Here is a 16,925-nt window from a genome sequence, read left to right as displayed (position 1 = left end):
ACACACGAATAAACAAACGTTTTGGAATTTGTCAACATCGATCATTTAATTTTGGCATCGTTTCTGCTTGGCTCTCATTGCTGTGAACTTAATGCAATGGGTTCTTTATGCTCATAATCAGCACAGGGTGACAGCTTCAGGCTTTGTTTACCTGCTTTCCTCTCTAAATTTGTTGCCGGCCAAGTTCCTATTAATTCAACTAAATTGTGAATAATAAATCGTATGGAATGTTAAGCTTAGAGTACTAAAGTTAGCCGATTCCATATTTCGTAGCACAGTTTTTCTCTCAATTTGTTCCCTGACTCAGCCACATTTTTTTGCAAATGCAACAACTATTTCCGGGCATATCTTAGGTATGCTGATAGGTCACAATCTATTGGCCGCACATGCGTACTAAATAGGGATTGCTAACACGGTCAAATGCAGGAAATGCAGAGAGGATGTTGAGGAAACTTTAGAACACGTTCTTAGCGCTTGTCCGGCATTATTAAAAACGCGTTTAAAATGCCTGGGAGCTCCACTGTTTGAGGGCCTGGAGGACGTCTCAAAAGTGGATCTCCCAGCTCTGCTTAGATTCGCTAAAAGCTTTGACATCCTACATGATGTCTACTTTCAGTATTCATCCATCCACGCTAAGGACCAAAAGGTCTATGCGTGACTTAATGCCAACCAGGCTAACCTAACCTCACTTAGTTGTTGTATCAAAGTACAATGTGTCAACAACGTAAAAGCTTACGCGTTTGGACAGCAGGTTGCGATTGACAATAATGAATACGACATAGCCAAGGACTTTGTCTACGTAGGATCTACAATTTACACCAACAACAGTGTCAGCCAAGAAATCCAGCGAAAAATAACTCTTGCCAGTTGCTATTTTGGGCTGGATAGGCAATTGAAAAGCAGAGCCCTCTCTCGACGCAGGCAAAAACGCTCTATCAATCGCTCATCCTCCCGGTCGCACTGTAAGACGCTGAGCCCTGGACTTTGACGAGCACCGATGGGCGGTTATTGGTCCAAAATCTATGGTCCAATTTGCGTGAATGGTGCATACCGAATAAGATGAAACCACGAGCTGTACGCCGACATCGTCGTAGTAAAGTGCATTAAAATTCAACGGCTGTGCTGGCTAGATCACACTGAGCTTCAGCAAATAATATGCTTTTTTCGATACTGGTGGAACTCGCAAAAAAGAACTCTTCATCTACGTTGGAAAAACCAACTCGACGACAATCTGACCGCTCTAGGTGCTTCTAACTGGCGTCAACGCGGAGACGATTGGCGCATAATTTTGATAGCGGCTAAGGTTCCCACTTATCTAACACCCCTCTCCCTCTGGACCCAACCTGTCGAAACCGCAAGTTTCCTGGGCCTACCTTTAGATGAGTTAGACGAAGACGACCGGTGATATACACTACACTGAAAGGGCTTATAATACTGCTACAACAACAACAACTGGCCATCGGTTGTAGTTGCCAGCTAAGAAGAAGAAGAAGTTAGTTGCTTTTGCTTAAAAACAAAAAAATAATTTTTAAATTTTTCTAGAAGTAAAAGAATAGCGGTCGCCCCTCGGCAGGCAATGGCAAACCTCCGAGCGTATTTCGGCCATGAAAAAGCTCCTCATAAAAAATATCTGCCGTTCGGAGTCGGCTTGAAACTGTAGGTCTCAAGACACATCACAAATAGGAGGAGGAGCTCTAGTAAGGCAAGAGTAAAAGAGCAAAAAAAGTAATGGTATTGCGATAAAGCATCCTCCACCCCTATGGGTAGCATTGTGAACGGATTTCGGTACAACACAAAAACAAATATGCTTGAACAACAACCGCCGTATTGGCCTGTTATACTTCGGCTTCGAGAAAAGGGTGATTCAGTCAATGGACCAAATAAAATTGAAAAAAGCGGATTCACGAGAGAACTGAAGTCTATTGGGGAAACGCTAGAAATAGAAAAAGGCGTTAATGATTGGATTGGATTTGTTGGGATGATTGTAATTTTGAAAAGTGCGATTGAAGGAGAGTTAAATCACAGAAATAGTTGAAAGTATCTGCTGCTTTCATTTTAGTATCTCTAAAGTAGGTCAGCACAAGAGGGATACCGAGAACGCAATTCAGAAGCAACTGTAGAGTTGAGTTGAGTTGAACTTGAGTCAAAGCTGTGCTTTTACGTTAAACGTATGTATATCAAGAAATAAAAAAAATCAAGGTGGCAAAATGGGCTGGAATGATGGCTACTGGTTTTTTGGGATTCAGATTGTAACGAAAAAAATACCAGAATAGTAGAAAAGTATTAAGCTTCACTTTTGGAAAATTAAAAGATTCCATAAAGGGATGAAATATAGCAGCATATGGATAGAGGTAGAAAACTTATACAGGTTTCCGATATTCCAATAGTATACCATATATGGTGGGTTTTATGTGGCAGATGCCAAGCCCAGCACATAAACCCCAGTTCTGGGAGGTGTATAGAAGAGAAAATCTTTTTAAATATCGAACACCCCGCTTGCAGCCGCAGCTATTTATTGGTAAACAGGCACTGCAATCGGGGTGTGCCATCAAGTCGAACGCGCCTCTCTTCAATTCATCCCCAAATGGGCGTTTACTTGCTAGCCACAGAATAAATAACCAAAGTCGAAAGTTGTAAGTTGCTTGAACCAAATGGAAAAAGTCGTTTACGGCCACTCCGCGATGAATGGCAGTCAAAAACTTTTCTCACTTGCGTGGACATCAGTGTACACAGGCAACTGACCAATGATTGGACTCATATGGTTCTCTGACAGTGTCTCAAGACTTCAAAGTTCTACAAACCCACCCTTCGGAAAAATGTAGTGATAATTGAAGCACGAATAAAAATCGAAGCATACGCAAGTACATGTGTGGCCTTGTAATTACAGCAAAAAATCGATCGCTCACGACAAAAGAATATTTTCCGCTAGGTTCATGAAGTGTTTATTGCTTTACAATTAGATAAGGTTAGTGCATGGGTACGTGCATACATTCTATATACTTTATTCATTCGGAACCGACTAATTACACTAATAAACACCTTCGAGTTTTCACTACTCTATGAGGAAATGCATAGATTCTAGAAAATATGCCTTTTGTTGTCGTTGAGAAACTGGAAAAAATGGGATTGTGTATGGGTGTGTTTGCATGCGCATGGAATTCGGAATTTACATGACAAATGTACTACAATAGGTTAATTAAGTTTTTTTATTCAAAGTGAAGTATTAATAAGAGAGAAAAAGTTATTATTATTTAACTGTTTCAGATGCTAATTTTTGTAAAGTAATGGGAGAATAGCAATTTTAATGGTAATGGATATACTCGGACATATGTATGTACTTACAAAAACACATTTGTGTTCATAAAAATAGCAACGCGGAAAATTGCAAAGTTTTGATTATACAAGATGAAGTCCAAAATAAACAAGACTAACGTCATAAAAATGTGTTTGATGGCGCCATCTTTTTAATGAGTTAGTGCGTTGGAAGTTATATCCCTAGTTGACTTCCAGTGAAAGCTTGGTGACATTCGGTTCAGTGGAAGCGAAGTTATTGCGTATAAGGTGTCAATATGTTCGTGTCATCGGTATAAAAAAGAGTTTCGAACAAAGAGCTAATATCAAATTTGGTTTTAAAATTGGTAAAGCGTTTACCGAAACATTTTAATTGATGAAAAAAGTGTATGGCGATGATTGTTTATCTCGTGCCAGAGTTCAGAGTGGTTTACACGTTTCAGAGATGGTTGTGAGGCCATAAATGGCAATGAACATACGGCCCAATATCAGTAATCACCTAAAACTCCACCGAAATTGTTCGTAAATTTATAAAAAATCAACCGAAATGATCGTTAAAATTCATGGAATTGGAGTTGAATATAGAATTCAACATTCGAAAGACCTAATTGAAGAGGCGAGAAAAGACGAGAACTTCCTCTACAACTGTTAAATTGTAACTGGTGATGAAACGTGGTGTTTCCAACTTGAACTTGAAACTAAGCGTCAAAGAGCCGAATGGAAAGCCCCAAACGAGTCACCACCCAAAAAATCGCGTTTGGAGGAGTGAAAAATCAAGTCGATGCTTATTTGCTTTACGATTCCAACGGAACTGTCCACAAGGAGTCCGTACGAACGGGCCAAACCATCAATGCAATTTTCCATCTTGGCGTTTTGAAGCGTTTGTTGCATCGAATTCGTCGAATTCGCCCTGAATACCGCGAAGGAGGAAGCTGGCGCTTATTGCATGATAATGCAACATCTCATAGATCCACTCTTGTGACTGATTTTTTGACTAAAAATCGCATTTTAACCATCAATCACTCACCGTATTCGCCTGATATGTCTCCCTGTGACTCCTACATATTCAGAAAATTGCATTTGGCCATGAACGGAAACGTTTTGCGTCAGTAGAGACCATCCAAAAGGTGGTTGAACTGGCATTTTACTGTGCTAAAATTCAGTGGGCTATAAAACTGCATACCCATACTTTTTCTAAAAATTCTAAATAAAAAGTTTGAAATTTTGATGAATTTATTGGATTTTTTTTTAGTGTTGATGAAGTGTGAAACTTTAAATTTTACGACATTTGTTGTAGTATGAACTATATTTTTATAATAAATTAAAAAAAAAAATGAATGAATAGTCAAAACTTTTAAATATCTCGCGCTGCTGTTATTGTGAGCACAGTTGTACATTCTTATAAACAAAATACGCCCTTTGCGTGACGTTTCCTAAATATTAAATTAACTTCAATTTAATCACAATTTAACAAATTTATAAGAAATTAACATTATCTGATGCATTTCTACGTATGAATTTGACTGGTTTTACACGGCAACAGTAAAAAAAGAACAAAAAACTGGCATGCAGGTGGGGAGCTAAAAGGACAGATTTTCTACAATTGAGCTCTGTAAATAGTATCGCACTTTTATCAACTGTGTAATGAATGATAAAAAAATAATTTCATTATAACTCCGTGCGATAACACATAGACTACACATGTATGTATGCATGTCCACTTTGATTATTTTACATACCAGTATACCTGTATCATTACATCGAAACATTACAAATTTGATATTAAATCCATGGGCTTGCCAGTTGGTGACCATTGCAGGAACTAGCATAGCATCTCATATATTTATTTTGTTTAGTCATATATGTATAAATTTAGTCTATGGAAATAGAAAATAGTTTCTTACAAACTATTGGCAAATAAAAAGTTTATAACTAAAGCACTAAAAATTAAAAATTACAAAAACTTAGGAAAGTATATTGAATCTGACATTTGGAATTTTTGAAACTGACAAACTGACATCATTTGAGATCTTGACTTTTGACCATTTTGCCTACCTCACTTTGAAATGGTCGCAACTCCAATTTTCATGGCGGATTAAAAACGGTTTTTGCAACGGTTTTGCTTCTTCCAGATACACTGTGCGCACCAAAGAAGCCAACGTGGTTTTAAAAGGACACAAATTTATCTGTTAAACACCTTTTCGCGTCCCCTTCGTGGATTGAAGTCATTGGACCATTATTTGCGTCATATTTTCATTGAATCGGCTGAAAAAAAACTTTCAGTTGAACTGTTTTTTTGGTTCTCGTATTATCTTTAGCGATTAGGTTCACTTTTGGCTCCGTAGCTTTGAGCTAAAAGAGAAAAATGTTGTGTTTGGAGTGAAAAAATCCCTCACGACAGTTTAGAGACTCATTGCAGCTAATTTCAAACTCACTGTTTGGTAAAATTTTCAACATTTGCAATGCAAATAACGGCTTACTTTTTGTTTACCCTCGTCAATATTAATAGTTTAAGCGATATCAGAGACGAAGGTTTATAACTCGCGAAACCTTTATTGCGGCATTTGGTGACAAGTTATCTTAATAAATTTGGCTTTCAATTGGCCTCCTACGTCATGTGAATTGAACTTGGACTACATTTTGTAGACCTGAAATAACTGATCTATGCGGAAGAAACAAGTACGATTTATTAACGAGATAAGGCTGGCTGTGGTAAAAACTGAACCGTCTTCAAAAACTGAATGCCATAAACTGTGTCAGCTAATAAAGGCGAAATGTTAGCAATTTTATTAATTTTATACCAGTATAAGCATGTTTTAATTCCACTTGTAAATTGCGAATACTTGTGATAAAATCTGAAAACAAAAAAGATTTATTGCCAAGATAAGGTGAAATATTTGCAGACTCGTATAAGCTCAGCGCTATCACGGAACTAAAAACAGCGCACGCGTCCTAAGGCGGATAAAGGGTGTACAAATTGTTTTTCTTTAAAATTGCAAAATTCAATGAATTAACACTTTCAACGGTCGAATGTTTTAAAAAGTGGGAAATGAAATTCAGAAATTCTATTGAGGATTCGTGACCGTAAATAATTGGGTCACTTTGATTTTACTCCCGGACATCGAGATAGGAAACTATTTCAGTGTTAATAGTGTATAAGTACAGGGACCATCACATTCGTGCGTCTTTCTTAAATTCAAATTAAATTTTGAAGATAAATTCATTACCTATTTATCAACTTATGTATGGACGCATCTGTCATTTATGAATGTTAAGTGATATTTTCCAAATGTCCCCCACATGTACGCTTACAAATGGGAAATCTTTTGTCTGGCGATTTTGGTTGAAATATTTATGAATTGAAGATATCGAATTTGGTTTGCGACAATAACTAAAAAAACCAAAATATTTTCAACAAAAAGAAACACTAGAGCTTCAAAGATCCTCAGACATTGAAGTCTTTTTATATTGCCTTAATCTGAAGTGTTCTCGAATATTGTTCGCTATAGACTGAAATAAATAAGAGGAATGGTTCTAAATCTAATTTTCTCTGTATCTGGAGGCAATCTCTCAAAGGGCATGGAAGAATTGTTAGTTAGTTATTACCGTATTTCTCTGAAGTTCGGACAGGTCTCTCTATCCGCAAACTGGAGTTTGAGGGTAGTACCAGGCCAATCTTTTCAAGTAGACAGGATTGAAACGAGGGGAAAATCTGCACCGATGCTGGTACTTCTTCACTGACGGCTCCAAAATGGAAACGGAAGTCGGAGCAGGACCAAAATCAGGCAGCGTCTAAATCAGCCAATTTATTTATTTCCTTAAAATTGTCGAATATGTACATATATATATACACATATAAGTATATATAATTGGCGCTTACACTCTTTTCGGGTGTTTGGCCGAGCTCCTCCTCCCATTTGTCTATGCGCCTTGATGTTGTTCTACAAATGGAGGAACCTACAGTTTTAAACCGACTCCGAACGGTAAATATTTTTTATGAGGAGCTTTCATGACAGAAATACACTCGGAGGTTTGCCATTGCCTGCCGAGGGGCGACCGCTATTAGAAAAAACTTTTTCTTCATTTTGGTGTTTCACGGAGATTGGAAACTATGTTCTCCGAATTCCGAATGGTAGTCACGCACTAACCCATTCGGCTACGGCGGCCGAACACTACTAATGTTTTTCAGGCAGAAGTGTTTGTGATTCTACAGACATGCAAAACATTTTCTCCGATAGTTACGCCGCGATCAAGGCTCTGACGGCACCATGGTGCAGACCCAAACTAGCCAACTCTTTGTAAGGAGGAGAATAAATATGTTGGATGTGGAAGAAACATTTCTCTGATTCGCGTTCCTGTCTATAGGAACATAGAGGGAAATGAAATTGCTGATGAGCTTGGTTGGAATGGGTTTCAGAGACCCCCTACTGGGTCATCGGCATCCCCCTGACTGTTGTTAAAGCGGAATTGCACAAACATATTCCTCAGAAAAGCGCAGAAGGGATGGAGCCCCTTTTCGAGTGCTATTTCGAAAAACCCTTGGCCACAGTACAATAGACGGAGGACTTAGAAAACCTTGGGGACTCCACGTCAATCAATTCCCAAACTCGTAGCTGTGTTTACCGGCCATTGGGTGATCGGCATATACGCGAAAAAGCTAGGTTTATCAGTTAACGCCCATTGCAGAAGTTGTAGGAACCTTTCAGAGAAGAAGACTGTTGAGCACTTTCTCTGTAAATGCCCAGTTTTGGCAACTAGAGGATTAAGGTTTTTTGGCTGCTGTCTTCGACAGCCTGGGGCAGTCCGCCAACCTAAATCCCATCAACCTTCTCTCTTACATCAACAGCTCTGGTTGGCTGTAAATATCTGCCTGTTGGAGGTCTCATAATGGCATCAAAACGGCACTTTAGTGCCACTTGGGGAGTGCCAGAGTGGTACTACTACAACCATTTCACCTACCTACCTGGCTTTAAGGCGCCACTTCTGGGAATAGGCGAGACGAACGTGTACTGATACTACCGGAACCACAGGGATTTGCATCCGGCTAAGGTCGTTCGCTACAGCAAATTCCAAAAATTGTGTGAACTATAGATAAGCACCAGGATTGCCGTTTATACTTTGCTTTTTTATATTTGTGCGCATTTGCAACCCTACATGTGCTGAGCTTTTTTGTTTTTGTACAAAATTGTTAAAGTAAAGCAGTGCTTAAAAAGGAACTCGAGCTAGAAAGATCCTTTGTGTAGACGGCCACTTTAGCTGAGGGAGTTTGCGCGTAGCTACCATTGGCTTAATATCAGGATTGATGCCAACTGAGGAGATTAGAGATTTGGCCACCCTTTATACTAACACATGTACATATACAGGTTGCATGCAGTGCTTTCATTAAAAATTTGTTCACATGGCTATCTGCACACATTCATACGCACGAGTACATATTCGCATTTGAGAATTCAATTCAAGATAAGATATCTTTCCACGCGCTTTGCGTGATTTCGCATGACTAATCCATTTACAATCGTAGTATTATAATTAGGTTTATATATCTGCAGATATACTTATAGAGTACAAGGACGAATCGCATATGCAGACCAAAAAATTATTAAAACAGTTAGGCATTCGGACGTAGAGGGTATCGTTGCTGAATTGTTCTTAGAATTTTCCAATAGCTAAAAATATATACGGTACTAGTTTGTAAAATAATTTCCATAAAAATATTTTTTTGAATGAAGTTAAGTTGAAGTTAAATGTTTCCTGTTAGCGAAAAATAGTAAATTAAAAATCTTATCAAGCAATCACTTTTAACTGTCCGGGCTAGGTTCAAATTTTATTGAAGATTTTTATAAATTACCATACCCTTTAATTAACTACAAACTAAAATCGGGCCCCTGTCTGTGAAGTTCATAGATCATGCCGCCAGGCTCGGTCTTTATTTCTTTTGAAATGAGGAAGAAGCTGCCATTTTGGTGAATGGCGAGCGCTATTGGACCACGCTGACTGAGACGGAGCGGCGGAGAACTTGCCATACAGCGCGCTCAACAATCGAAATGGCATAAAATTATACCAGATTATAATGAAAATAATTCATTTCAACAATATCTTCTTTTTTGTATTAACATTTTAAATTCTCAAGCTCTTAAAAAATCCCCGATATATCTAATGATTTGCATATTTATTAGGTAGGGGAATAAGTTCGCAGCGTTTTTACCGGAGAATTTTATTTAAACAAAAAACAATGATTATACAAATAAGTTTATCAATTATATATTCGCCTTTCTCCTTCAAAAGTATTTAAGGGGTTACATGGGTTTCGTTGGTTCCAAAAATAGATTTATTTTTTTTTTTTTTTGCTTATTAATTTCTACAGCATCTTAGGAATATTATCCTAAATTTTCAAGTCGATCCGAATAATAAATTCGGAGATACAGCCTTTGGAATGTGTGCGCTCTAAGCCACTTTTATTGTTATTCAAAACTTTAAACGCGTTTTTCTCGGAACTGTGTTTCCAAAGTCGGTTGTCAAATGTTCTCGAAAACTACTGAACCGATCTTGATGAAATTTTACACAGGTGTTCGAAATACAATTTACTCGATCTTGAACGAAGGATTTTGTTTTTTTCAATTAGAACTATTTAAAAAAAAACAAAATGTGAAGCAAATTTTACCGAAATTTTCATTTTTTTGGAAAAATGTCTGCCAAAATTCCAATTTTTAGTTTTTTTTTCTTTCCTTCAAGCACGAGTTTATGGTCTTAACTAAAATACTTATTTTTGTTTTTTCATTTTTGATGAGCCTGTCAGGAGTTATGCTGACAACGCGGACGCACCTTTTTTTCGAGGGGTCACCGAAAATGACGTCACAATGGAGGAGTTATCATTTTTTTTTTTTAATTTCAGAAATTATTCTTTAAATATGTATCTATAAGACAGAAAAAAGTTTGAATTAAATAAATAATTTTTTACATAGAAAAAAAAATTGAAAATATTCCTTTTTTTACCCGACGAAACCCATGTAACCCCTTAAGACGTTCTTCATCGAATTTTGAAGACCTTCCGCTGCGGGACGAGTCACCGACAACATTTTTTAACTATTTTCATACTGTAGAAGGCTGCTTCGGCAGCTTTTTGTCCTCAATTAAAAGCATTTTTGCCTTCTGGGTATTCCATTTCTAAGCCTCAAAACTAATAAAAAATTAAATAACTGAAAAATGAAAAGAGTTCTATCTCTATCTCTCTATCATCAAAGTGAAAAATCTTGTGAGTCGGCACTGCAAACCCTTGTTGCTAGGGTAGAGCTAGCCATCGACAGGAGGGACTACGCTATGGGCATCTTTTTGGACATAGAGGGGGCGTTCGATAATACTACTTTTGATAGTATGTGCAGCTCTGTTAGTAGGCACGGCGTAGACCGGGTGCTAGTGAATTGGATTCGTTCGATGCTGGTCCAAAGAATCGTCACGGTGCGAGCAAAGGAAAATCTGCTGGTGTCATCCGGGGTTAATAGAGGCGGTGTGCTGTCTCCATTGCTCTGGTGTATGGTAATTGATCCTTTGCTCACCCCCTTAAACGATGCGATATGCGGACGACGTTGCCTGTTTGGTAACAGACCCTTCGCTTATGAATCTGTAGGAAAGTGTAGAAAACTCTGGATATGATTGACACGTGGTGCTGTGCGAATGGACTATCGGCAAACCCTACCAAGACTGTTATTGTCCTCTTCTTCCAGAAGGAAGAAGCTTGATGGACTCGATCTGCCTAAGCTAAAAGGAGTCACAATCCAGCTATCCAAAGAAATCAAATATCTTGGAGTAATCCTCGATATTAAACTTCTTTGGAAGTCACACGTTGAAATAAAGACATCCAAAGCACTGGCAGTGCAAAGGTGTCTTTGGGAAAACGTGGGGTCTTTCTCCTATGGATCTACACGGCTATGATAAGACCTATTATCACCTATACATCAGTGGTCTGGATGAGTAGACTCTCTCTTATGGGAGTCAGAAGGACCTTATCGAGACTCCAAATACTGTGTTGCACCAGAGCTTTTCCGACCATTTCAGGCCCGGCATTAGATGTTCTCAACTGTGACCAAACTCAGAAAATGAGCCCGCCAAACAATGTTCTCGCATTTTCACGGATGGCTCCAGGACCGAGCACGGTTCCGGGTCTGGTGTCTACGTGGAATCAAGCGGGACAAAACTCTTGGAATGCACGTATGTGTGCATATTTTGTATTTAGTAAAAAAAGTTTTTAAAAAAAATTGGATGATTAATTTTAAGCCACCTTGTACATCTGATTATTTAAATAATTTGCAAATGTTTTCTGCCAGACATTATTGACTCACTAGGGCCAGGTAAATCCATAAATCCGGTTGTTATGCCGTTAAAAAGTTGGTGGAAAGAAAGGTTTTTTTCAATCCCGAAAAACGGGACCAATCTCAAAACAAATTGTTTATTAAATTCAGTGAAAATTCAACAAATATTTTTTGACGTACTCATACATCAAATAAAGCAAAAAAAAGTCAGAAAGTATTTTTGAATATTCATACTTTATTTAATGTAAAGCTTATAGTAAGCAATAAAGTATGTCAGAAGACTGTGCAATTTATACCGAGATTAACATCCCTAGCGAATTCATATGTACTTATCTATACATACATAGGACCATGCCCGTGCCCAATCGTGTAGTAGGCAAACATCTATTTTTGTCACGCCACCTCGCATTTATTAAAAAAAAAGAACAAAAACAACGTAAAGATTTTGTGAATGAAGAGTGCAATGTACGAAAATAGATATAGGAATAGTGAATAACCAACGTGGAAATAATATAGGAATGAATAACCAGATGTGTTGGCGCTCAAGAAAACGTGGTCCAAATAATCTGACTAAACATCAATGCGGGAGAGAGGGATAGTGTGAGTAGTCCCCATACCCCATATTTACCTCGTAACCACACCACATAATATAATACGTACGATAAAAAATAGTGACGAAATTTTGTTCTAGCTAGTTACTAATTTCCTATCGCGTCTCATACGAATTGGCCAACAAAAACCTTATACACAACATAGAAACAATATACATATACATACCTATGTATATACTGACTTACTAGAGAAATAAAGTGAACATCGAAATCAAAAATAAACTCCCTATGAATCGTTTGCGGATCTAAACGTCACAATCGCCGACGAATTCGGCAACAATACGTGCAGCGTGCCTATTGAATTATCAGATAGCGTACACACACACATTAATAACATATGTATGTGTATAGTGTAGAAAAAAAAACAACAAATATTTTGTATTGATCAGCAGTGCCAGTCCAAAGATCAGAAATAAAGGCGAACGAAAAATTAAAAACAACAATTTTTGGGTATATGAGCCGTGATACATAGCAAACAGGTGCTAAGAGGCGCAAATTGGGACATTCTAAAAGCAATGCATACAAAGTATGGAGTCTTGTGATAAATTCGCAAATTACTACAAACTAAAGATTATTTTTGTTTTATTTATTAATTTTTTTGCTACACATTTCTTTGCAGCTCGACGTAATGAATGACGGAACCGGTACATAAAAGTCCAAATATACAGTAACTCTTGTATGCACAAACAGTGTTAGCCAAAACTTAACCACCCGCAAGCATTACATTTTTTGGATAGCAAATTCTGTATGAAGTTGGTTGTCACAGTTTTTGTAGTTCTATTAGTTCTAGAATCTCGGTGAAACACCAAAATTAAGAAAAACATTTTTCTAATAGCATTTTTCTAAAAAGCTCGCCATAAAAATATCTGCCGTTCGGAGTCGGCTTGAAACTGTAGTTCCCTCCATTTGTGGAACAACATCAAGACGCACACCACAAATAGGAGGAGCTCGGCCAAACACCCAAAAAGGGTGTACACGCCAATTATATATACATATATATATTACACATTTTTTCTAGACCGCTTTCACTTTGCCGTACTACATAGTATAAGAAGCTATTGTAATCATTAAGCAGAAGTAAAGTTATACAAATTTCTTGTAAAACGGTTCGGCGAGATGAGCACAATTTAAAAATTAAAAAAAATATGATTGACTGTAGGAATGTTTATCACTACAGCAACTGAGTGAATAATATTTACGGGATTACTTATAAAAGTTCCTTTAGTTGACAACACTGAATAATTTTTGAAAAAATCCAAAAGTGTCATACGATTCGACATAATATTGCGATATTTTATTTTAATCTTCACTGCAAACGGTCAACATGGGGACAACACACAAAGTTGGTGAGAAGAAGTCAATAGGAATCCATCTACTATTTATCACAGATTCGGTGGTGTGCCATTATTAACCCTCCGTTGAACACATTTTTAAAACCTTCGGTTGGGAAAACCAGGTCTGGTCTTTTTTCGTTCTGTTCGAGGACCCTTTTTAAAAGGCTATAACCATAAATCGATAGAAAATTAAATTTTAGGAAGCTACCAGGAAGCGCAAGTCGTTAGCTACAATATAAATATGTTAAATGGACGTCCAAATTCGAAGTCTAACCAGACACCGGATGCGAAGCGAATGATACTTCGTTCGTTACCGTCTCCAAGTGATTTCGGAGATTCCCAACTGGATATTTTTCTGCGGAGAACAAGACCCGAAAGTGTCGCACAAAGTTGTTCACCATGTCCAAGCGGAATATTTTGAAAAACAATGCAGCAATTTTCATTATTAATTTACTGTGTTTTCATTTTCGGGCATACGTGTGCTATATGTGTCGCGAGATCGTCGTAAATAAATGAGATTCATAAATTGGCTTCGATACTAAGATCTAATTACATGCGAGCAAATTTCTCGAAAAAAAAACAAAAACAATTTTACTAAATTTAATACTCACATTTTACTAATTTCACATATTTTTACAAGTTGGTAAAATAAAAATGATTATTATTTATGATTTTTTTAACTTTTCTCCGACAACCGAAACTCATCGAAACAAAAGCTTTGAAAAATCTAACAGAATTTCTACTACGAGATAGAACTGATTATTAATTGATTAACAGCTATACCTCTACCAGGTTCTATGGATTCCACGGCACATAGGAACTACTAGAAACGAAATGGCGGATAAATTAGCCAGGAAAGAGGTGGGCTTCCCATTCGTACGCCCAGAGCCATTTTATGGCCTAGGAAAGGGTAACTTCTTCTCTCTTATTTAGGAAGTAGAGGAAAGACAAAAAAAGGTCATACCGGTTTATCGCAATTAAAATCAATGACAGGTAGCTTTAATCTACATTTACAAAGATTGTATGGAATTAATGTATAATAATTTTAAAATCATGGCAGGGATAATAATAGGGCATCTTCAATTATTTTCATCACCATTCGGAAACGCACAAGTTCGAAACCTTGGGCACAATACAGCAAACAATGGAAAACCTTCAAGCGTATTTTTACCACGAAAAATCTGAAGGCATCGTAAACTATCCCTCCATTTGTAGAAAACATCAAAGCGCACACCACAAATAGGAGGAGGAGCTCGCCCAAACACCAAAAAAGGGTGAAAGCGCCAATTATGTACAATACCCTGGGAATATACTCTAATGGAGCTTGTAGGTTCTGCAGGAAGGAAAATGCAATCGCAACACATGTGTTGACATGCTGGTTAAACATATTTTATTAGAGGGGGAAATAAAATTCAATAGCATAGGACAAAACTTTATTGAGGAAGCTGGGCTCAGAGAAATAATCAAAATCCATGAAGGCGGCACAATTCATCTTTCAGATCACCGTGGCAAATCCGCCATAATAATAATAATACGAGTACCTCAATTACTGAGGAAGGCTAATTATTCCGATGTGGCGACTGAATTCCACAAAAGGAAATGGCAATGGATCGGCCATACCCTGAAGAATAACAGACAAGACGAAATGTAGGTAGACTACGAACCATCTGGCACTGTTCAACGCAGGCTGAAATGAGGTCTGTGAATAAGACTTGGAATGAGCTTAGAGCCCTTGCACAAAACCGTGTTCGATAGCGAAGTGGAGTTGTCGACGCCCTATACTCGAACTAGGAGTTAGAGGATCTTATATACATAAACATAGTCTCACCCAGAATAATAGGTACGCCATTAACTGCTACTCTCAAAAGTGTTTGTTTGCCATTAAAAGGGGTGAGTAGATGGCTTTGTTTATTAAATTTTTTTGTTTACAAGTTTAGATTGAATTCAAATTTTTATTTTTGAATAGCGTCTCATAAAAAATGGTAATATGATATATATGTAAACTGAGAGTGCGCTTATATTTTCGCCAAAACTGTATATAATATTTACATAAATATTTATTTATTTACCTTTTCGTCGCAAGTCACGCAGTTAATTTTTTACTAACTAACCAGAATAGCATTAACGAGTTCGAGGGCATGGAAACGTAAATAAGCATATAAATGAAAACAAAAGATAAAAAAGGACCAGTGTCGCTCGCTACTAGACAATTCGAATATTAAATACAAAATTAAAAGAAAAGCAATGCGTAATTTGAGTTTCAATTATTGGCCTAATTCATGAAAACGGGCTCTCATATCACACGTTTGCTGGAAGAAACAAAAAATCGGAGAAAATCGACTTGAATGATTTAAATTAAAAGACGCATTTTCATCTGAAGTGATACTTTTAATGGATATCACCATTAATTTTTTGCACAACATGAAAAAGGACCTGGTGGTAATTTCTGCATACTTATGACTTGCAGCAAACGAGCGATAAGTATACATATATTTAGTACAGTTGAAGATATGGACAACGGAAATAAGCCGAGAATAAACTTTTTGCTATAAACACTCGTTTGAAAATAAAAGATTTTATATTAATAAAAATAAAACAGACCAATGAAATTTACTTAGAGAAACAATCGGAAAGCCTCAGTTGCTATTTCCTTTTAAAATTTACTTGGTTATACGAATTAAATGAAAAATATATGTAAATATATGTACATACATACGTACTAGGTGGTGCCTGCGACTTTGCTTGTGTATAAAATTAAATACTGTATTTAACACTAATAAAAAATTTAACAACCTTAAAATTCTGAAAGAGAAAGGTGAACCATTTCTGTTTTTAGTTGCCTTTTTTTATAATGTGCATACTTTATACTTTAAGGCATTTCCAATACCTTTAAAAATTAAAAAATAAACGGCAACGCCATACACAAATCATTTTAACTAAAGCTTTATTCATTATTTTGATCTGATTTTGCTTGATACCCATATCACAATCTCTAATTAAATTTTGCTAATAATTGAAACTATGTGGCGGCGCTTTTAAAAATATTATTGGATTGAAGCTATCTTTACATTTATTATACATTTCTTTGCAATTATATTTCGAAAAAAGATGGCAACACCACAATTTTTTTTATTAAAATACCGCCTTTCATTTTACACCTACATTACACATATATCTTCATATTCAAGTGATATGTGTGATAAATTGGAATTTTTGCATAAAAATCCAGGTGGCAACGTCATAAAAAATTGGGACTGTCTGCAGGCCCTTCTGCTTAATGGCAGGAGGATTTGCGACAGTTGATCGGACATGACAGGTAACATCAGTTTAGTCCATCTGTAGCCTCTCTCAGCCTGGCAAGCTTGCTTGTGGGTTGTAGTAAT

The 16,925-nt window shown here is 37.0% G+C and overlaps 1 protein-coding gene across 7 annotated transcripts in view; it reads right to left on the bottom strand.

Moving 5' to 3' along the window:
• LOC129237392 (ethanolamine kinase) overlaps positions 1 to 16,925 on the bottom strand; it is a 37,745-nt gene that overhangs the window by 3,854 nt on the left and 16,966 nt on the right. The gene's annotated exons all lie outside the window — the stretch shown is intronic.

The sequence above is a fragment of the Anastrepha obliqua genome, chromosome 2 (genome assembly GCF_027943255.1).
Source record: "Anastrepha obliqua isolate idAnaObli1 chromosome 2, idAnaObli1_1.0, whole genome shotgun sequence".
NCBI lineage: Eukaryota > Metazoa > Arthropoda > Insecta > Diptera > Tephritidae > Anastrepha > Anastrepha obliqua.
Note: the sequence above shows the minus strand (reverse complement) of the source record. Positions and strands in the feature narration are given on the sequence as shown.